The sequence below is a fragment of the Symphalangus syndactylus genome, chromosome 12 (assembly GCF_028878055.3).
Source record: "Symphalangus syndactylus isolate Jambi chromosome 12, NHGRI_mSymSyn1-v2.1_pri, whole genome shotgun sequence".
Classification (NCBI taxonomy): Eukaryota; Metazoa; Chordata; class Mammalia; order Primates; family Hylobatidae; genus Symphalangus; species Symphalangus syndactylus.
Window position 1 is genome coordinate 43,433,568 of NC_072441.2, and position 24,238 is coordinate 43,457,805.

The following is a 24,238-nucleotide window of genomic DNA, read 5'->3' on the forward strand; positions in this document are numbered from 1 at the left end:
AGTAAGTAAATAAAAATACATGCCTTCATAGAGCTTGTAGTCTAATGAGAGAAGCAAAATAATAAACAAAATAAACTATATAATATATTAGAAAGTTATAAGCCTGTAACTGAATACAGTTTCAGTCACTGCTTGCGGAGTCCAATTAGCAAGAGCGAGGTATGGTAGGGGAAAATTGACTTTATTTCCAAAGTCGGCTAAGGAGAAGTGGCTGGATTCCTATCCAAAGCAACCACTTTGAATTTTGAGGTGGAAAGGCAAGCGTTTAAAAAGGGAAGAGCTGATATGGAAGGGTTGCAGGAATTGCACTGAGTTTTATTCCAGTAGCTATCTTGGGTCCCGGTCCACCTGGAGTGTGGGCTGGCGTCATCTCAACAATGGCCAGGTTGTTGATTAGCCACCTTGAGGTAATCTCTGGAATTCTGCAGCTGGGTCTCCAGGCTTGATCTGTCTCTCTCAGGATTTGTCCCTGGAATTTCTAAGTAGGCACACAGTTAGATACTAGCATATAGTTAGGTAAATGTGAAGGGCGTGTATACGGTGAGAAAGGGAGGGATGGGGAGTCTATTTTAAGGCTAAGGGAAAAGGCTTCTGCAGTTTGCTTTAAGGTTACATCTTGAAACCCAAGAGAAAGGAAAAAAAGCTTTAAAATGCATTTCGAAGTTAAGCTGCCCCTTTACAGGCCCATACAGAAAACGATGCAGGTAACAGGGATAGGGTGTGCCGGTGTAGGATGAGGGACAGTTGCCATTCAAATAGAGTGATCAGGAACCTCAGGGAAAACATGGCATAGAGCAAAGAGTCAATGCAACAGGCCTGGGGCAGGAGTTTTACTGGCAAGGTCAAAAAGGATGCAGTGAAGTGAACGAGGGATAGAGTCACAGGAGGTGAGGCTGAAGAAGTAAGGGCAGGGTGGTTGGGCAGATTATGAAGTCTTTTATGTCATTGTAAGGAATTTGACCTCGACTAGGCATGGTGGCTCACACCTGTAATTCCAGCACTTTGGGAGGCTAAGGCAGGTTGATCGCTTGAGCTCACGAGTTTGATATCAGCCTGGGCAACATGGCAAAACCATGTCTCTACCAAAAATACAAAAAATTAGCCAGGCGTGGTGGCACACGCTTACAGTCCCAGCTACTCAGGAAGCAGAGGAAGGATGGCTTGAGCCTGGGAAGTGGAGGTTGCAGTAAGCTGAAATTGCGCCACTGCACTCCAGCCAGGGTGATAGAGCCAGACCTTGTCTCAAAAAAAAAAAAAAAAAAAAAAAAAAGGAATTTGACATTTACTTTGAGTGGAAAGGAAAGCTATTGAGTGTCTTGATCTAATTTACGTTCTAACAGAGTCTTTGCAGCTCCCGTGTTGAGCAGAGACTGCAGAGTTAAGGATATAAGCACAGAGACCATTTAGGGGGATATTATAACAATCCAGGTAAGATATTGTCTTAGATCTGGATCCTTGGCAACTAACTCTGAGATGAGCAATTACATCCACAGGGTTATAGGGGGTGCTCTTGGGAGATGCTTGTGTCAGGACTTGAGGAAAGCATAATAGGTCAGAAGGAGAAGCTGACCTGAAAGATGGTGGCATCTGATGCCTCAGCCAATCCTATGGGGAGCCCTGGAGCTGGGATGGCCCTTCAGAGTTGTCCAAAATTAGGTTAGTTTCCGTAGCTGCTATAACAAATTACCACAAGCTTGGTGGCTTAAAACAACACAAGTGTATTATTTTACAGTTCTAAATAACAGAATTGTAAGAGCCCAAAATGAGTCTCATGGGACTAGTAAGGTGTCAGCAGAGCTGCATTCTGCTAGAGACTTGAGAGGGAGAATCTGTTTCCCTGCCTTTTCCTGCTGCTAGAAGCTTAGAAGCTGCCTGCATTGCACCTTTTAGAGGTCACCTGAATCCCAGCAATTGCCATCACATCTCCTTCTCTGACTCTGACTCCTGCCTCCCTCTTTCATTTGTATGGAGGCTTGTGATTACATTGGGCCCACCCAAATGATCCAGGACAATCACTACATCAGAACGTCAACTGGTTGGCAAACTTACTTCCCCTTGCCATGTAACCTAACACATTCACAGGTCTGGGGATTAAGCTATCACTCTGTCTACCACAGTCAAGGTGGCGTATCCATGCATTGGCAAGGCTGTGGTGGGGGGCTGCCCTTGGGAGAGCAAGGCAGTTCTCCTCAGCCAAGGCAATCCCCATGAGGGACACACCTGTGTGCCTTTGACAGCCAACATTCCCAGCAGGTGGAGGACAGGGACTTCAGCTCTGAAGGGGATACCTGGGAGGAATGACCAACATGGTAATCACTGTAGTACAAAGCAATTGGATGTTGGATCTATTTTGAAATTAGATTCAGCAGGATTTGCTGATGAGAAAAAAGGTCTCAAGGATACTCCATGATTTAGGGACTGAACAATGGAAAACTAGACCTGCTGTTAATTAGACAAAAAACACTGAATCAGTACTGCCTCATTTAGTCCTTAAGATTAAACTGTGAAGAAAGTATTTTTATTAACTTCATGATACAACCACAGAGACTGAGGCACAAAGATGTAAAGAAACCTGTCCAAGGCCACTCAGTAAACAAGTGACAAAGCCAGGATTTGAACTCAGCCAGTGCCCCCAAAAACACTGTTTCATCATTTTAAAATGATAATGGAACCCTTCCTATAAAATACATGTTTAGGGGTCCAAAACTGAGCTTAACATTATTTTACAGAATCTTGACCTTTCATTCTGGGCCTAGAACCATGTCTGACACATGCTGAAATGTTTGGAAATACTTGTACAGTGACTGTGTGAAGATCTAGTTATATGTATAAAATGTCTGGATGTGTTTCTACTTGGGGCAAGGACTAAACTCTTTAGTCCAAAATCCAAAATGTGAGCCAGGCATGGTGGCACGCGCCTATAGTCCAGCTACTCAGGACGCTGAGGCAGGAAGATCGCCTGAGCCCAGGTTACAGTGAGCTGTGAATGCACCACAATATTCCAGGCTGGGTGACAAAGTAAAATGCTGTCTATAAAAGTAAATAAATAAGCCAGGTGTGGTAGTTCACACCTGTAATCCCAGCACCTTGGGAGGCCAAGGCGGGCAGATCACGAGGTCAAGAGATCGAGACCATCCTGGCCAATATGGTAAAACTCCGTCTCTACTAAAAATACAAAAATTAGCTGGGCATGGTGGTTCGCACCTGTAGTCCCAGCTACTCGGGAGGCAGGAGAATTGCTTGAACCCGGGAGGCAGAGATTGTGGTGAGCTGAGATTGCATCACTGCACTCCAGCCTGACAACAGAGCGAGACTCTGTCCCCCCCCCCCAAAAAAAAGAAAAAGAAAAAAGTAAATAAATAGATAAAAATAAAATCTATGATGTGGCCCAAGCTTTGTTTCTCGCCTTCTCACCAAGTCTCTGGTCTTTCTATGCTGTTTCATACGTCAGCTCCTTTACCCTCCTTGTTCTCCCTTAGCCATTACAAAATTAAGTTAACTGTACTCTGCCCAGGGTGGCTGGCTCTCGACATTGCCCTGAATGCATGTGCTGGTTCTGCTTCCCTGCCACTGGGTAGGACATACTGCACACCTGGAATAGCTTCTCCTTTCTCCCAACCTAGCTGAATATTCCTCACCTTCAAACCCTAGATAGAGACTGTCTCCACCACGAAGGCCTACACATAACAATTTGTTCAATTGTTTGTAACAGAAACTCAACTACATCATCTTAACCAAATAGGGGTTTGTTTTCTCAGACACCAAGAAGTCCAGAAGCAGACAGCCCAGGACTGTTACAGCTGCTCAGAGAAATCACCAAGGACCAGGCTGCTTCTAACGTCCGTGTCTGACAACCCCAGCGACTGGCTTCAGTCCTCATGGTGGTAAGATGGCTGCTCTACTCTAGGTGTTGTGTCTGGGTCCCAGGCAAAGAGACAGGGCAGGGGCCAAGGGTCCAAGGTGCATGCCAACTGAGTCTGTGCCTTTGTACCAAGAAAATAATCGCTTTTCTGGAAGCCCCACTCACCGGACTTCCTCTGTTATCTTGCTGGCCAGAACCTGATTGGGTGGCCACTTCTTACTGGGCACGTGGCTCTCCTAAACAAAACCAGCATACTATTAGAAAGGAAGAGGAAATAGTAGAAGATGAGATAAACAACCAGCAGTGCCTACCACTCCTTCAGTCTATTCTAGTCCATTGGAACTTTAACCTCCTCTGAACAACTATTTATAGTCTTCCCACCTTATCCTCAGGGGATACTTTCCAAGACCTCCAGTGGATGCTTGAAACCAAGGATAGTATCAAGCCCTATAAATACTGTTTTTTTCCTATATATAATACCTATAATAAAGTTTAATCTATAAATTAGGCACAATAAGAGATTAACAATTATAACTAATAACAAAATGGAACAATTATAACAATACACTGTAAGAAAGGTTATGCAAATGAGGTCTCTCTCTCTCAAAATATCCTATTATACTGTACTCACCCTTCTTCTTGTGATGTGTCCATGGCTGGATGTCAGGAGCAGACAATGTCAATAACTCACAGGTAGGTAGTACATACAGTGTGGATACACTGGACAAAGGAGTGATTCATATCCCTACAGGATAGAGTCGGACAATGTGCAGTTTCATCATGCTGCTCAAAATGGTATGTAATTTAAAACTTATGGATTGATTATTTCTGAAATGTTTAATTTAATATTTTCAGACTATGGCTGATCATGGGTAACTGAAACCATGGAAAGAAAACTGCTGATAAAGAAAATACTGTATTGCAATTTGTGGGCAGCAAGAGTCCATGTCTATATTCTCCATAATAGAGTGCTGAGCATATGGTAAATGTTCCATTGACTAATACCACAAATACTGTACAGGCAACATGGCGTCATGGTTACTACTTAGTAGCCTGTGTTTGAATCCCAACTCAGCCACTTACTATTTATTAGTCCTGGCAAGCTGACCAAGTTACTTAACCTATCTGTTCTTTAATTTCCCCATCAGTACAATGGAAATAATGTGTTAATAGATATAGACAACGCTTGGCATCTTGGGGAGTGGTCCCAGGACATCCCTCATACCAAAATCTGTAAATGTGCAAGTCCCTTATATAAAATGGCATAGTATTTGCATATAATCTACTCACATCCTCTCATATTCTTTAAAGCATCTCTAGATTACTTACAATACCTGATCCAATGCTTGCACATCATTTTATTCATGTAGATTCAATGTAGTACTCAGTGCCTGGTAAATTCAAGTTGTGCTCTATGGAACTTTGTGCAATTTTTTCCCCCAAATATTTTTGATCTGAGGTTAGTTGAATCTACAGATGCAGAACCCACAGATATGGAGGGTTGTCTGTACTTTACGCGGTTGTTATAAGGATTAAATTAGATTAACTCTAATATTAATTTAATAAATTAACTTCAATAGAACAGCTAGAATAGTGAGCACTATGTAAGTGTCTGTTCAGTGAATACATGATTGTCACCTATGGTTAAAACATTACCAGAAATTAAGACTCAGAATTTGACAAGTTAGAGCATCTTCATGGACTAAAGGGACAGAACAGTGGAAGCCAGGACTGTTGAGGTCAATTAGGATGCATGGTATAACCGCAGGTGAGACATCAATAAGGGAACCTAGCGACATGTGGGTCAGAGTTGAGGCTTTAAGGTCAGGCTGCCAAATTCAGCCACTAGCTTCCTACTTATTAACTGTGTTCCTTGGGCAAATCACTGAATCTGTCTAAGGTTCAGTTTTCTCATATGTAAAAATAGGATAAAAATAAACAGAGCCTCTCCTTAGGTGTGTTTTGAAGATTAAATAGATAATCTATGTAGGGTACTTAACATTATTCATGGTATGTCTGAATAAATGTTCATTTTGTTAAGGATCAGGACCTATAATTGAGAGGCCAACTGGACCATTTGACCTTGGCTGAAGGGGACACAGGAGTGCAGAATGAAGTTTTGCCGTGAATGTAGATCCTCCCTTACAAATCCCTCCATTTTCAAACCCGAGGTGAGAAGATAGAGCTGAGGGAAACGTGTCTGAGCTGCAAAGTTGTCGGGCCTCCCTGGGGCATTACGAGCCACAGGAATGAGCCAGTGCCCTCTAGTTTGAGTTATGACATTGGATCCTTTTTAAAAATGGAACAAATGGATGTCTCCTAAGAAATATTTATTTCATTTATTTTCTTAGACTGGCACATAGAGCCAGGTGCAGTGGCTCACGCCTGTCATTCCAACACTTTGAGAAGCCAAAGCAGGAGGACTGCTTGAGCCCAAGAGTTTGAGAACAGCCTAGGCAACATAGGGAGACCCTCATCTCTACAAAAATATTTAAAAATTAGCCAGGCATGGTGGCTCATGCCTGTGGTCCCAGCTACCTGGGAGACTGAAGTGGGAGGATCGCTTGAGCTGGGGAAGTCAAGGATGCAGTGAACCATGATCATGTCACTGCACTCCAGCCTGGGTGACAGAGCAAGACCCTGTCTCACAAAGAACAAAAACAAACAACAAACAACATCAAAACAGAACTGGCATATAGCAGACAATTGTTATCTCTGGAAGCTCATTTACTCCTAACTCCTATAAGATATGTCACACACACACACACACACACACACACACACGCACGCACGCACTCTTCCAGGAAACGAAGAGGGTAAATATTTTAGCCAATATCACATAGTTGGTGGGATTTAAACCACAGCCTTCTAAATTTTTTTTAAAGACAGGGTCTTGCTCTGTCACCCAGGCTGGACTGCAGTGGTATAATCACAGCTCACTGCAGCCTCCACCTCCCAGGCTCAAGCGATCCTTCCACCTCAGCTTCCTGAGGGATTACAAGTGTGCACCACCACACCTGGCTTTTTTTATTTTTTATTTTTTGTGGAAATGAGGTCTTGCTATGTTGCCCAGGTTGGCCTCAAACTCCTGGTCTCAAGTGATGCTCCCAGCTGAGCCTCACAAAGTGCTGAGATTACAGATATGAGCCACCGCGCCAAACCCTTCTAATTTTGAACTTGTGGGTTGTTACATTTCAAAACAATTTTCTCTATTATAAAATCAAACTTAATGTGCGTTTCCTGTAATCTCTACCTAAAATCCTCCTCTTAAATAGCTTATGATATATTGTTGCAAACAGAAATAGATGACCTAGACAGAAGATCAGATGTGTTCAATCCTATTCTCCATGTATCCCTAAGCCCGTGAGAAGTTTCAGAGGGCCACATATGTGTGGAAGACAGTCTGGAGCCAAGGGACATCTTGATAGAACTTGGGCATTGGCCTCTAGCGCTACTATACTCCACTGGCAGGCAAGGCTAACCCAGGTTATGTGGCCTAGCACCTAGAAATAAAATGAGTAATAGCCTACATGACCTCCTCTCTAAGTGCCACCTGAGTCTCAGCCCCCATCATCCCAGCACATGGGTGACCAGATGGAGACTACATTTCCCAGCTCCCCTTGCAGGCTGGCATGGCCTTGTGACTGACTATGGCCCGTGGAATGTAAGTGGAATTGATGAGTCCAATTTCTAGGTCACGTCCTTATAAAAGAAGCTGTTACAACTCCACATCCTAGACCTCCTCCCCCCAAATTCTGCACTGCTGAAACAGTTTTGACTGTGCAGATTAAGTCAGAACCCTGGAGGCAAATGCAATAAATAGAAGGAATCTGACCCCCTGGGTGCCTTCAGTGAACAGGACCACCTTGCACTGCTGCAACCCCTTCTGGACTGGTATGTGAAAGAGAAAGAAACTTCTGTTTCATCTTAGCTACCATATTTGCAAGTTCCCTTGTGGCAGAACTGTAGTCAAACCTAACCAAAATAACATAATATACTCACATAAAAGGTTACAAGGTGAGAGGATAAGAGCAGTAGCAAAATGTGCTTCTGAAAATAAGGACAGTGTTTCATTTGTATTTCTAATTAATTGCATTACATTTGATCTTGGTGATCATAGAAGAAAATTAATCTCAGACTATAGAGGCTCCTGGTATTTACCACGGTGTGGTATCCTCCCATGCTCTATCAGAGTTGGTCTGTGTGACCAATAGAACATGACAGAAGTGATAATGTGTGACTGCTGAGGCTAGATTATAACAGCGGTGTTGCTTCTGCCAGGATTTTCTCTGGTAGATCACTTTTTCTGAGGGAATCCAAGTGCCATGCCATGAGGACACTCAGGCAGCCCTATAAAGAGGCCCACATGGCCAAGAACTTGAGGCCTCCAGTCAATAGCCAACAAGAAACTGAGATGAGCATGGAAGTAGATCCTCAAGCTTCAATGAAATCTCCAGATAACTGCAGCCCCAGGAGACATCCAGTTTACCTCATAGGAGAGCCTGAGACAGAACCGCCTAGCCAGGGAATGTAAATTGGTACAGCCATTATAGAAAAAATATGGAGGTTCCTCAAAAAAATGAAACTGAACTTCCTACGGTATTAGTCCATTCTCATACTGCTATAAAGAACTACATGAGACTGGGTAATTTATAACGAAAGGAGGTTTAATTTGGGCATGGTTCTGCAGGCTGTACAGGAAGCATGGCTGGGGAGGCCTAGGGAAACTTACAATCATGGCAGAAGGGGAAGCTGGTACGTCTTACATGGCTGGAGCAGGAGGAAGAAAGCAAGGTGGAAGGTGCTTACACATTTTAAACAACCAGACCTCACGATAGCTCACTCACTATCACAAGAACAGCACCAAAGGGGAGATCCACCCCCATGATCCAATCACCCTCCACAAGACCCCACCTCCAACATTGGGTATTACAATTTGACATGAGATTTGGGCAGGGACACAGACCCAAATCCTATCACATACAATCTAACAATCCCACTTTAGAGTATATCTCCAAAGGAAATGAAGTCAGTATCAAAGAGATACCTGCACCCTCATGTTCATTGCAGCATTATTCACAATAGCCAAAATATGAAAACAACCTAAGTGTCCACTAATGGATGAATGAATAAGGAAAGTGTAGAATATATGCCAGGTGCGGTGGTTCATGCCTATTGTCCCAGCACTTTGGGAGGCTGAGGCTGAGAAGGGTGGATCACTTAAAGTCAGGAGTTCAAAACCAACCTAGGCAACATGGTAAGACCCCATCTCTACTGAAAATACAAAAAAATTGGCCAGGTGTGGTGGTGGGTGCCTGTAATCCCAGTTACTCAGGAGGCTGAGGCAGGAGAATCACTTGAACCCAGGAGGTGGAAGTTGCAGTGAGCCAAGATCACACCACTGCACTCTGGCCTAGGTGACAGAGAGAGACTCCATCTCAAAAAAAAGAAAAAGAAAAAAAAATATATATAGGACTATTAGTCAGCTATAACAAAATATGTAAATCCTGCCATTAGCAACAACATGGATGAAATTGAAGGACATTATGCTAACTGAAATAAAACAGACACAGATATACAAATACTCTATGATATCATGTATATGTGGAATCTAAAAAATTTGAACTCATAGAGGCAGGGAATAGAATGATGGCTACCAGGGGCTGGGCAGGGGCAGGTGGGGAGATGTTGATTAAAGAGTACAAATTTTTAGACATAAGATGAATAAGTTCTAGGTTTCTAACTTACAGCATGGTTATTATAGTTAATAATACCATATTATTCACTTGAACTTTGCTAAATGAGTGGACCTTATGTGTCTTCACCAAACACACACACACACATACACACACACACACACAAAATGGTAACTAAGTGTGGTGACAGATGTGTTCATTAATTTGACAGTGGTAATCATTATACAATGTATACATATATCAAATCATCATGTTGTATACCTTGAACATATACAATTTTTGTCAATTATACAATTTGTAAAGATGGGGATAAAAACCTAGCTAAGTCACTCCCAATTCCTGACCTACAGAAACTGTGCTATAATAAATGTTTGTTGTTTTAAGCCACTAAACTTTGGATTAATTCATTTTATAGCAAGAGATACCTCATACACTTATTGAATGTGTTTGGCAGGTGACCTGATACAGAGCCTACTAGAAATGTTACATGCTAGAAATGTTGACCTACCTCACCTGGTGAACGGGTTAGTCCCATAGGAAATTTAGTTTATTTTTATTTTTATTTTTATTTTTATTTTTATTTTGAGACGGAGTCTCGCTCTTTCACCCAGGCTGGAGTGCAGTGGCGCAATCTCGGCTCACTGCAGGCTCCGCCCCCCAGGGTTCACGCCATTCTCCTGCCTCAGCCTCCCGCGTAGCTGGGACTACAGGCGCCCGCCACCTCGCCCGGCTAATTTTTTGTATTTTTAGTAGAGACGGGGTTTCACCGTGTTAGCCAGGATGGTCTCGATCTCCTGACCTCGTGATCCGCCCGCCTCGGCCTCCCAAAGTGCTGGGATTACAGGCGTGAGCCACCGCGCCCGGCCTGGAAATTTAGTTTATGCTCCCTAATTTTCTATAGGATTAGAGGTAATAATACCTATAAACATATCTCTTCTTAATGAATTTTGTGTATGTTATTTTTGGGGATAAGGGTGGGGATAGGTAATCTCACCATGTATTACCCCAGAATCCAGACAAAAGAGGCAAGTTGGCATCAAGTTATACAACTGATTTACATTTTAATTTTTCCTGATATTTAGGTGAAGTTAAGTTGTAAGTGTAGAAGCCAATTCTTTCATTAATCATTTAAACAGCTGTTCATTGCACGTGACTAATACCTGGTACAGTTTCTAGAAATCACGGTAGAAGTCGTGGACTCCTCCCTCTCCCTCAGTCAAAATCCAGCTAGTCATGCGAGTCCTGTAAAGAGTAACTCCTGAATGCACAAGGAATTCCTCCTGTGGTGTGAGGCCCAGGCTTTCCTGGCAAGGTCTCAGGGAAGGGGCTGCCACATTGCTTTTTCAGGGGGATGGACTAGCACTTTCACTTGGGGCTCAAAGAGCACTTGAGCTGAACACACCCCTTCCTGAAACAGTTACCATGATTTCGAACCCCCAAATCAGACCCTATTTTTGGGGGTGGGGGGTGGGGACGGAGTCTTGCTCTGTTGCCAGGCTGGAGTGCAGTGGCGCTATCTCAGCTCACTGCAACCTCCACCTCCCAGATTCAAACAGTTCTCCCTCAGCCTTCCGAGTAGCTGGACTACAAGTGCGTGCCACCACGCCCGGCTAATTTTTTGTATTTTTAGTAGAGACAGGGTTTCACCATGTTGGCCAGGATGGTCTGGATCTCCTCATCTCGTGATCTGCCCACCTCAGCCTCCCAAAGTGCTGGGATTACAGGCGTGAGCCACCGTGCCCAGCCCGTATTTTAATGAAGAACTGTTCTAAAAAGTCCAGGACCCAGGGAAGGAACATCATCAAAGAGAAATGGGCTGACCTGGCCGCTAGCATCCCAGGGACCAGTCATTCATCCTCTAGATATTCCATAAGTGTCTGCTATGTGCCAGACCTGGCCCAAGGTACTGAGCGAAAGGCTCAGTTCCTACCCTGGGCTCTTACGGTCTAACTGTCAGCGCTGCTTCCCACGCCCCCAGGGCTTCCTCAGCTTCTCCCCACACCCTACCGCAAGTTGGCAGCTGGAGGCAAGGTTCCACCTGTCCTTTCCCTTCACCTCCTGGAGGGGGCTTTTGCGTACAGCTGGGGCAGGGGAGGTCAGGATGGTGGGCTCACTGGGAAACCAGATGACAAAGAGTATCACTCTCTGCTATATCACATAGCTGCAGAAGAACTCAAACTGATATGTTTTCTTTTATTATTATTATTACACTTTAAGTTCTAGGGTACATGTGCACAACGTGTAGGTTTGCTACATATGTATACATGTGCCATGTTGATTTGCTGCACCCATTAACTCATCATTTACATTAGGTATTTCTCCTAATGCTATCCCTCCCCCATACACCTACCCCACGACAGGCTCCGGTGTGTGATGTTCCCCACTCTATGTCCAAGTGTTCTCATTGTTCAATTCCCACCTATGAGTGAGAACATGCAGTGTTTGGTTTTCTGTCCTTGTGATAGTTTGCTCAGAATTATGGTTTCCAGCTTCATCCATCTCCCTACAAAGGACATGAACTCATCCTTGTTTATGCCTGCATAGTATTCCATGGTGTATATGTACCACATTTTCTTAATCCAGTCTATCATTGATGGACATTTGGGTTGGTTCCAAGTCTTTGCTATTGTGAATAGTGCTGCAATAAACATATGTGTGCATGTGTCTTTATAGTAGCATGATTTATAATCCTGTGGGTATATACCCAGTAATGGGATCACTGGGTCAAATGGTATTTCTAGTTCTAGATCCTTGAGGAATCGCCATACTGTCTTCTACAATGGTTGAACTAGTTTACAGTCCCACCAACAGTGTATAAGTGTTCCTATTTCTCCACATCCTCTCCAGCACCTGTTTTTTCCTGACTTTTTAATGATCACCATTCTAACTGGTGTGAGACGGTATTTCATTGTGGTTTTGATTTGCATTTCTCTGATGACCAGTGATGATGAGCATTTTTTCATGTGTCTGTTGGCTGCATAAATGTCTTCTTTTGAGAAGTGTCTGTTTGTATCTTTTGCCCACTTTTTGATGGGGTTATTTGATTTTTTCTTGCAAATTTGTTTAAGTCCTTTGTAGATTCTGGATATTAGCCCTTTGTCAGATGGGTAGATTGTAAAAATTTTCTCCCATTCTGTAGGTTGCCTGTTCACTCTGATGGTAGTTTCTTTTGCTGTGCAGAAGCTCTTTAGTTTAATCCCATTTGTCTATTTTGGCTTTTGTTGCCATTGCTTATGGTGTTTTAGTCATGAAGTCTTTGCCCATTCCTATGTCCTGAATGGTATTGCCTAAGTTTTCTTCTAGGCTTTTTATGGTTTTAGGTCTAACATTTAAGTCAGACAGATATGTTTTCAAACACACAAGGAGCTTAGGGAACAAGAACTACATCTTTATTCTGTATCCAAAACAATGTTTTGATATCCCAAATGCTGTAACAGTACCATAGTCCCAGAGAGTCCTGGGCTGGCCTCTGGAGACCTGTGTGCCATGCAGTGTGCACCGAGTACATAGGCCAGCTCAGATGGCATCTTGGTCTTTAATGCAGGTGAAGCCAGGGTCTGCTACTGGTTACAAATAGGCCTTATTTTTCTTAAAGAGTATTTATCTGCTAAGATAATGCAAATCAATATTGGGATCCATTTTACAAAAGAGGTTTAGGGAAGTTTTTAGAGGAAAAGCCCTTTATCATCGTTTCCATTTGGGGATAACACTCCCTACCTCACTGGTTTGTCCCTGCTCTCCAATACCCTCGTACTGGGTTGAATAGCATCCCCCTCAAAATTCATGTCCTCCCAGGACTTCAGAATGTGATTTATTTGGAAATAGGGTCTTTGTAGATAGAATTAGTTAAGGTGACATCATACTGGATTAGGGTGGACCCTAAATCCAATGACTGGCATTGTTAAAAGAAGGCCATGTGGACCAGGCACGGTGGCTCATACTTGTAACCTCAGCACTTTGGGAGGCCAAGACAGGCAGATCGCTTGAGGCCGGGAGTTCAAGACCAGCCTGGCCAATATGGTGAAATCCTGTCTGTACTAAAAATACAAAAAATTAGCTGGGCGTGGTGGCACTCACCTGTGGTCCCAGCTGCTTGAAAGGCTGACATGGAAGAATCCCCTGGGCCTGGGAGGTTGAGGCTGCAGTGAGATTGCACCACTGCACTCCAGCCTGGACAAGAAGAGTAAAACTCTGTCTCAAAAAAAAAAAAAAATTTTCACTTACTATATTACTAGATGCTGTGGTCAATGCCGATGTGCTATGGACATGGTCCAAGACCTCACAGAGATCACCTTTTAGAAGGGTAAGCAAACATGAGTTAGAAAACAAGTGTAGCATTGCCACTATGAGAAGTACTGCTGCAGAACATTAACATGGAATTTCGACTGTGCTTTGGCTGAGGACACAAGACAGTAGTTGGCAAGTGCTCCCTTATCCCAGAGTGAATTGCTAGATCAGCTGTACAGGCCTTGCAAAGGAGGCTATGAACTGATTTTGAGACCTTAGCTGACTGTCCTCTCCAGCCTAGGAAAGGGGTTGGAGTTTCTGAGAGGAAGGCTAGAAACACAGAAGGAGGATTTGATGGGTGGACAGTGTGTGGTTCACCCCACCTCCCTACAATGCAGAAGAGGCCATGGGCCTGCAGGAGACCTTCTGGAGCCATTGAATGTGTCGCTGGAGGTGGAGTTTTGATTGGTATCTGTTTTGTGACTGGGAAATCTAAAGGCCAGGAGTCTGACTGAAGCTGCCCACGGCAACAGCGCAGAGGGTACAAATTTGGGAAGTTTACTCCCCTGACAACAGGTCAGAGGTGCATTTTGCCATGAAACAGAAGTGCAGATATCCAAAGGATGAGCTGTGAGTTGACCAGGAGGCTCCTTAAAGGGGCTTTGCCCCAAAGGGCCACTTTTAAAGTTATCGCAACAGAAAGCATTAAATCCTTGAGAACAGGGGCTTCAGGGGGAGATTCGAATGGGCACCTGACCCTCTGAGATTTGGGTGAGGGATCACCCGAATCAGGGAAGTACAGGTGAGAGATCCCGGGAGCGGGGTTGCCAAAGAATCTCAGAGCAGACCGTGGGAGAATTCGGAACACCTGCCAGCCCAGAGAGCACAGAGCGCAAGCACTCAGCAGAAGATTTTCAGCCCCTTATCCTACCTCCCCTCTAACGCTGCAGGAGTCAGAAGTTGCACCTGGTGGCGGAACAGGTGTGGAGGTGGAAGGAGAAACTGGAGCGATAGAGAGAGAAGCTGACCACATCCCCATTTCCTGCCGCAGGTTTCCTGCCCACAATGGGCCAACATTGAATGATTCATAGTTTTTATTATTCCTCCGGACTGGACACAATTAACTACCAAGAGCTAAAGTGACAGAGCACTTTTCATGACCAGATAATCTATGGTGGCTGCTAGAGGAAACTGTCCCATCAGGGTGGTTTACAGGGGTAATCATGGGGAAAAATTAGTTTGTTTTATGACTGGGCTCTTCAAATTCTACACTTTCAATTACACCATGAAATGGAGGCACATGGCGCTGTAAGTGCATATGACAGAGGGTTGGACCTGAAAGGAGGAGGTGAGGGGAACACAGACAGGGCCTCGGGTAGTGGGAAATCTTGAAGGATTGCAGCAGCAGCAGCAGCAAAGGGGGTGTGAAGAGCAAATAAGGAGGAAGGGTAGGAATTGAGCTCAGGATGGGCTTTCTGAATTACCCTATGGGAGATGGAATGGTTTGGGGTGACTTTCAGGTAGAGACCGTGGTCATACAAAGTGGTATGTGGGTAAAAAGTGAGAAGAAGGTGAACTGGAGAGAGAGAACTAAAGAGGCTGGGGGTGGGAGCCACTCATGAGATGTGAACTCTAGCCAAGATGATGGCAGGGCTGGAGACAGACAGGAGGGCTATGACTGTAGTCATCAATGAGCAGGGAGGAGCAGATCGGGAAGTCTGCATGAACCACAAAGGAACAGGGCTTCACCGACATGAGCAAGAGTTGGGAAGATAGGAGATTCAGATGGCTCAGTGGAAGGGTTTGGGAAAGAGGAAGTGAGTGGGAAACTGGGAGGAGGAGAGGGAGCACCACGTTTTGTGGGGGTGAGATCATGCAGTGGGGGTTACAACTGTAGGTCAGCCAATGAATATAGGAATGTGAGGAGAGATGGTTGAGTCCCTCCCTGATGGTCTTCTACAGCCTTGCTGCTCAAAGGGTGCTCTGAGGGTCAGCAGCATCAACATCACCTGAGAAGTTGATGTCAGGCCCCACTGTGGACAAATGGGATCAGATTCCGCATATGACAAGCCACCTAAGTGGTTCTACGCACATGGAGGTTTGACAGCTCTGCTCTAGAGTTTGACAAGCAATCCTGGGAGGAGCACTGTGAGGTTACCATTTGTAGCTGGATATTCCTTATTTTTTAGTCCATAGAAGGCTGTTTACTGGCCTCCTGGTGCAACATCTATAGGAAAATTGATTTTAGGAGGCATTACAAATAAGCCATTTGGCACATGGCCACTTACAGGCTGCTGTGATGGTTTCAGTTTTGGGTTTTTTTTGTTTGTTTTTTGTTTTTTGAGATGAAATCTCACTCTGTCACCCAGGCTGGAGGGCAGTGGCATGATCTCAGCACAATGCAACCTCCGCCTCCTGGGTTCAAGCGATTCTCCCACCTCAGTCTCCCAAGTAACTGGGATTACAGGTGCCCACCACCACGCCTGGCTGATTTTTGTATTTTTAGTAGAGACAGGGTTTCACCATGTTGGCCAGGCTGGTCTTGAGCTCCTGACCTCAGGTGGTCTGCCCATATCAGCCTCCCAATGTGCTGGGATTACAGGCATGAGCCACCATGCCCAGCCCTGCTGTGATGGTTTTTAGAGACTGATCTATGGTCCAGTCTGTGGATGCTGTTTGATGGGGATACTGTAGCTGAGTGGAATTGAAGTCAGTTTCACATATGAACAGAGTAAATGATTGGAGGGAGTAGGCAAAGATAAAGCCCCCATGTATCTCCCCATCAGCTTGCTTGATTTAGGCCTAACATCCCACATCTCCCACTCCTGTAGCCAAATCCATAGGTACTGGATGTGCACCAAGGGCCAGGCAGGCACTCTTAAATATCCCCTTCAATTTCCACAGCCTTTGCATAAACCAGCTCACATTTTAATTTTTATTCTCATAACTACCTTTTGAAGGTGGAAGATACTTTCTCTATTTACAGTCCTGGAGGATTTACCCTAAAAAACAGAGCTGATCAGTGGCTGAGCTGGGATTTGAATCTAGATTCTCTAACTTCAGCGGATTTCTGCAGAAAAGGCAGGTTTGTTTATGAAGGGGCTTATTATTTATGTCATGGATACTAGAGTTTGGTGGACCTTGACCTGTTATAAAGTGTTTGGTTTCCTAATTACATAAGCAAGAGGATTTAAAATGCAGAAAGAGGCCCTTTCAGTGACAATCTCCGCTCTGGTCCTCTCTGACCCATCTCATGGGATATCACAAAGCAAGAAGCACCACAGAAAGCAGAGAGGCCCATTTCAATGGGCTTATTTGGGACAATGTGCAAAGAGGCCCTGATGCCCTTTGTGGAGAGGGAGCACTTAGGAAAGCTTGGACATGGCTTTTCTGCTTCCTCACCTGGTGGAGTGGTGGCTTGGCAGCTGCATGGCTGTAAAACACCACTGTCTGGTCACTCTGCTTCTAATTGAATGCACATCACACTAAACATATTGCTTGCAGGAGTCTTAATTTTTAAAAACAAGACAAATGTGGGAGGAATGAGCCGGCTTGTCCCATCACTTTCCAACTCTCTGCACCTGTTCTTCCACGTGATTCTCATTGTCCTCCTCGAGGGACTCCTGTGTAGTCAGGGAGACCGGGCTAGGAAAGAAGTGGAGGGAGGCCCAGAGCTGCTTTTGTCTGTATTGTTTGGCAACCTGAGCTCTCCCTTTCTGTTACACAGCTTGAATATGAGAGTTGTTTTTCAAAAGCCAGGGGAAATAGCACTGGACGGAAGCTGCCACTGTTGATACGGAAGTAGCTCTCCCATCAGCCCTCTAAATGCTTTTGAGATAAGGTGGCAGCTAGCTCCCATGGGTCATTTGCCTCAGTTGCTTACACAACTCTACCAGAGATGGAAGGGATGGCTGTGAAATCTAAGTGAACAAGCCTATTTAAATCTTCATTACTCAGTCCCAGCAGCACCTACCAGAGCCCACAGCTTTTTGCTCTAGCAATGGGCTCAGAGCGTCTCACTGGGCTTCCAGCTGTGTTTTGTTTTTATTTTTAAATTATATGATGTGATGCCCTCAGCCAGAGTTGAGGACCCAGCGACGAGGAAAGGCTGTCCTGCCACTGGTCCTAATGTTTAGTCTTTACTTGGCAGAGCACAGGGGCCTATGCTGGGTAAGCCGGTGCCAGCTCTGTGAGCACCATGGTCCTGCAGACAGAGAATTCCAAATCCAGAGAATCTAGATATTGGGAGCTTTTTGGATAATCACCCTGTTTTTGTAGCACTGGCCTCTTAAATCAATTAGGATATTGAATTTCTGAGTTGGCTATTTAAGTATCTTACCAGGAAAACCTCTAAAGAAAGCATGTACCTTAACCTGCCATTCTTACACAGTCTGAAGCCTTCTGATGATTTTCCCATTAACATAACACATTCCTAGAATTAAGGACGTGAGATAAAAGCAGGTCTAAAAAGAATTACAGGCCGGGCCTGGTGACTCATGCCTGTAATCTCAGAGATCTGGGAGGCCAAGGCAGGAGGATGGCTTGAGGCCAAGAGTTTGAGACCAGCCTAGGAAACATGGCAAGACCCCATCTCTACAAAAAATTTTAAAAATTACCTTGCTATACTGATGCATACCTGTAGTCCCAGACACCCAGGAGGCGGAAGCAAGAGGATAGCTTGAACCCAGGAACTAGAGGCTACAGTGAGCTATGAATGTGCCACTGCACTCCAGCGTCGGTGCTAGAGCAAGACCTTGTTCCTAAATAAATAAATAAGATACCATAAAAGGTTCTAGGAATGAAGTTTTGATTAAATGAAAAATCATTTAACTTTTTTCCTTAGCTACTTTACCCATTAAGAGCTAGAATAAAATTGATTAGAGAAAAATAATAGCACCCATATATTGATCTCTTACTCTGTGCCATGCCCTGTGTTAAGCCCTTTCATATATTTCTTATTTAATCCCCACGACAATGTTGAGTTCTCTTCCTGTTAATGGAAAGATGGCTTAGATTTACCTAAATTTACAGAAGCCACTAACCAGTGGGACTGGGAATAAAATTCACATAAGTCTGTGTTTAAAGTCCTTAATTGCCACGCGTCATTTGTAAAAAGATGACTGGAAGGGGTCTTTATTTTATTTTGAGACAGAGTCTCGCTCTGTTACCCAGGCTGGAGTCCAATGGCCTGATCTTGGCTCACTGCAACCTCTGCCTCCCCAGTTCAAGCAATTCTCCTGCCTCAGCCTCCTCAGCAGCTGGAACTACAGGCATTCGCCACCATGCCCAACAAATGTTTGTATATTAGTAGAGACAGGGTTTCACCATGTTGGCCAGGATGGTCTTGAACTCCTGACCTCAGCTGATCTGCCCGCCTCAGCATCCCAGAGTGCTGGGATTATCACAGGCATGAGCCACTGCAGCCGGCCAAGGTCTTTATTTTTGAACCTTGCATTTTCTATAGCACTTTGTAATTTTCAAAGTATTTTGTGAACAGTATCTTTTTTCGAATATCTTAATAATTCTGTGAATAAGGCCGAGAAGGCCTTTTTCCCATTTTGCAGATGAGGAAACTAAGACCCAGACAGGTTAAATGATTGACCAAGTTTCCAGAACTAGTAAATATTGGAACACCAATAAAAATGTAGGTCTTCTGACTCTTGTCCCAGTGTGAGATCCGTTCCTCTCACCACCCCTCCATATAAGCAAAGAACCATGTGCTGGAAGAGACCTGAGTGATCATGGAGTCTACAGATCTAATTTTTAATTTTCAGAAACTAAGATCCAGAATGGGGCATTCCTTAACCAAGGTCACCCAACTAGCCAATAACAGAACTGGCCCCAGAAATCAGACCCAATATTTGCCACTCTTCAAAAAAAAAAAAGAAAAAGAAGCGATTTGTAAGCAAAATCATCATCATTAAAAAACATTTGAGGGAAACATTTTGCCAGTTGCTTTGGAAGCGTGAAAGAGGAAACTTCAGGATGAAGCATCGTTGGTTCCTGAGTTCTATCCTCAACCTGCACGGTATTTACCAAAAGATTTTGTTTCAAGAATAAATTTGTTTATCAGTCATTAATATTATGCCTGTAAAGTCACAAAGTAATTTTTCCTCGGTGTTGATGTGTAACTGGCTATTAAAGATGGTTTTTATGTAGGCTACAAGAGCCTTCAAAGGACAGTGTGCCTTAAATTAGAAACTTGACCTGTTCAGACAGAATGAGTCATTACAGATCGGACACTAGAGGGCGCTCCGTGAGAAGGCTGGCTACACAAACAGGAAGCCGTCTGGAGCAGCTGGAGACCCAAAAGGGAAGCCAAGAAGAGAAAAAATAAACAGTAAAAAGATACAGTAGTATCAATGGATCCGATGTCACAAGCCACACGATGGGCAATGAAAATGGCTGTGTCTGTGCGTGTCTCTGTATTTTGGTTTTGGTTTTGGTTTTGGTTTTGTTTTAATATAGCCTTAGTCTAGAATAGGATTTTCATGTGGATACCATTAAATCCTCACAACCTTGAAAAGTAGGTATTACTAACCTCCACTTTATAGGTTAAGAAATCAAAGTTCAGTGAAATTAAGTGATGTGCCCAGGGTCATAAATACAAAAGTAGTGTACTATTAACTCCTACCAATAGCATTTTCAAAGCAATAAGTCTTTGATTACTGAAGAATATGTAATAATACCCTATTGTCTAATTAAATGCCTTTCATTTGCAGAATTCCTTAGAATTTCTTTAGTTAAAACTGTTTTTCCACATCCTTGTCCTTCCACTCTAGCCAGCACAGTAATTTTTTTTTTGTCCATAAATACTTCATTCTGGATTCTCTTAGTGACTTTATTCCAACCTCTTACTAGAAACATCCTCTTTTCTTCCTCCTCCTCTGAGACCACCTAACCTTCATGCCCTAGGGTCTGAATTGGCACCTCCTGTGGCCCTTACACCTCTCGTCTCTGATCCTGACTGAAGAGACTTCTTGAACCGTAGTAGGTGCCTGATAAATGCTGGCTAACAATGGTTCTCAAACCTTAATAGGCATCAGAATCACCAAGGGTGCTTGTCAAACTTGAAGATATTCAGACCTTACCCTAAGAAATTATGATTCTCAAATTCTGGGATAGTATCCTTGCATATTTAACAAGCATCTTGGCCGATTCTGACATAGGTAGTCTGTGAACCTCATCTTGGCAAAATACTTCTTGTTGCATTCTTCTAATGATATGATTTGCCATTTGTTACTACTACTTGAAACATTTTCTCAAGCTGCCACACTTCTATACATTTTGTTTCTGAAGGGTAGAAGCTCTTAGAGGGCAGAGACCTCATTTTCTGTTCTTTCCTATTCCTCCCTTTCATAGCCATCAGATCCCCATTGTGTTGGCAGTTCCCAGGCACTTCTCTTCACCTACACCGTAACTCTCTCCCCATGCCCTTTACCTGTGTAGCTCCCACCCCACTTCATGGCTCAGTCTGGATGGCTCCAAGTGATCTTATTGCTCAAGTCCAGGAATGCACTGCTGCTACATGTTCCCAAGGCACCCTCCACCTCTCCCACCAGGGCATGGCACACGATGCACACGTCTTTGGCTTCCCTTAGAAACTTTATTCCAACCTCACCCACTAGATGCTTGCTGTACCCTCTTTGTGAGGACAGGAGCTTTGGTTTTCTTATCCCAACTCTAGGAACAGAGTTCCTAGACATTATCTTATCCCAACTCTAGGAACAGAGCCTGATATTGGAAAAGCCCTTAATGATTGTTTATAGATAAGTGAATGAACAAACTGAGAAGAATGATTAAAAAGAGAGAAATACAGGAGAAATACACTTTTTTAACTTCTCCTTTCTTTTAAAAAATTACACCAGAGGAGCTTAATGAGCGCCACTTAACTTTTTGTAGAAAAAGAGAAATACACTTTAAAAATTACCTTATTTCATAAAGGGCATGTGAAGTGTGGGGACAATGCCTTTGGGGTCAGAATGGGGCACCCAGGGATGGACAGGGGGAGCTGAGGAGCCCCGTTTACTTCACTAACTTCAGTTTCCCTGTGAATCTAATACAGTTCAACTTCATACATATTTATTGGGAGTCTTTGATGTGAAAGCCACTATGCTGGACACTGGGGAGTCAAAAATGTGTTAAGATACAGTCCCTGAACTTGAGGGTATGATGTTTAAAGTGAAACCATTTTGTGATCTATATGCCAGTGTGCTTAACTATTAATAGGAAACAAGAGATGATGCTATTCTGCTCTGAGGACAGTTCAAATGATTCTGGGTCCTATAATTGCTACACGATGTAAGGTGAGTCTTAAGAAGCAATGAAGCACAATGGGGTAAAAAAAAAGCCAGGCTTTAAAGACCCACAAACCCATGTTTAATACTGTAGCTCCCTCCTCTTACTAGTTATGCTACCAGCAGCCTGGGCTGCCTGTGTAACGCAGGTCTAATAATAATAACACCACTTCTGGCACATATTAGCAGTGGTCAGCATGATTTAGCACTGTGACAGGCACTCTGCTAAGCACTTTCCATGCGTTATCATATTTAATCCTCTCAGCTATCTAAGTGCCACTTTTATTCACATTTTATTACTGAGGAAACTGGCTATCATAGACTGAAGGTTTGTGAACCCCCAAAATTCGTATGTTGAAGCTCTAAACCCTGCTGTGGCTGTATTTGGAGATGGGACCTCAAAGGACACATTTAAGATTAAATAAGGTCATAAGAGTGGGGCCCTGATCAAATAGGTTTAGTGTCCTTATTAGAAGAGACACCAGAAGGCCAGGCACAGTGGCACACGCCTATAATCCCAGCACTTTGGGCGGCTGAGGTGGGAGGATCACCTGAGCCCAGGAGTTTGAGACCAGCCTGGACAATATAGTGAGACCCTGTCTCTACAAAAAAAATTAAAAATTAGTTGGGTGTGATGGTGCACCTGTAGTCCCACCTACTCGAGAGGCTGGGGTGGGAGGATTGCTTGCACCTGGGAGTAGAGACTGCAGAGCCATGATTGCGCCACTGCACTCCAATCTGGGAGACACGGCAAGACCCTGTTTCAAAAACAAAAAAAGAGACCCGAGAAAACTCTCTCTCTTCACCCCCTCCCCTCCAAGAAAGAACATGTGAGGTTTTTGCACCAAAGAAAGGCCTCATGAAGACACAGTGAGAAGGCAGCCAGGTGCAACTTAAAGACAGACCGCTCACCAGACACCCAGACACCAACCCTGCTGGCATCTTGATCTTAGACTTCCAGTCTTCAGAACTATGAGAAAATAAATTTCTGCTGTTTAAACCACCCTGTTTATGGTATTCTGCTATGGCAGCCCGAGTTGACTAATACAGCTCAGAGAGGTTAAGTAATTTGCCTAAAGTGACCCAGATATCAAATAGTACAGTCAGGATTTGAACCTGAACCTGGCTGATTAATAAATTAGATAATGTAGGTAAAATTCCTGCATGGTGCCGGCAAATAGTAATCCCTTAATAAATGGTTTATAATATTCATATTGCACTCCAGAAGTCAGGCCCACAGAATTATTGTTGTTAGGGTGAGTTACTAGGAGGATGGCTCAGCAAGAGAGCAAGGAGCGCTGGGCTCCAGAGCCTGTGGCATGAGCCAGACACAAGAAAGGAGACACCTCAGCCACCACCAGTGCTTGTGCAACTCCTCCTGCACTGAGCTTCCTTGGACTCAGGAGCTATCACCCAGATCTGTGGAACTCTAACAGCACAGGGTTACAAAGGCCTCACAGGTCACCCAGGTCCACTGGTGCCTGCATACCCCTACCACATCTCTGCCAAGTGACATCTGCTGCTTTAATCTCTCATCTGATGGCCTCTCAGTATGGTTCTCAGGCAGGGAAGGCGGGGGATAGAGCCCAAGTCCCAGAAGTCATCCCTGGATGACACTTTCAAGATCTTCTAAGTCAACCCCATGTGTTCCACATGGCCTGCCTGGAGGGGGAATAGCAGGGACTTAACCTAGGGAGAGGCTGGAGCTTTTCCCTCCCTCCTGTAGAATGAGTCATTCCTTCCCAACCCACGTTTCTCATTGTCCTTCCAGGAGGCAGTGAAAATGTTCACATATCTGGAAATCCAAATTAACACTGATGCAAACAAAAGGGCCCCTGGGAACTGGTGTGGTCGGCATCACCACGGAGACCTGGGAGGCGGTTGTCAGAGGAGAGCTGGCTCAGATGTCAGAGATGCACAAACTTGCATATGCTCAGTCCACAAGCAACACCCCCACAGCTGGCATCTAAACCATTGATGAAGCTCTTGGCTACAGAGTGCTCGTTGATGACTACATTTCATCTCCCAGGCTCTCCTTGACTTTCCTTTCACTGATACAATGTACTGCAGCTTGAAGCCTCCTACTTTAGCTTTCAGCACAGGGGGTCATTAGTGAGGGGTAATGCTGTATTCACATGCTGGTTACCTGTTTGTCT

At 44.2% G+C, this 24,238-nt stretch overlaps 1 protein-coding gene across 1 annotated transcript in view; it reads left to right on the top strand.

Annotated features, from left to right (window-relative positions):
• Positions 1-3,863: 3,863 nt before the first annotated feature.
• The window catches only part of LRRC8D (leucine rich repeat containing 8 VRAC subunit D), a 149,742-nt gene continuing 129,367 nt past the window's right edge, over positions 3,864-24,238 (top strand). Inside the window, exon 1 of the mRNA XM_063625335.1 lies at positions 3,864-3,884. The gene's annotated coding sequence lies outside the window, so the exon portion shown is untranslated. The remainder of the gene's footprint in view (positions 3,885-24,238) is intronic.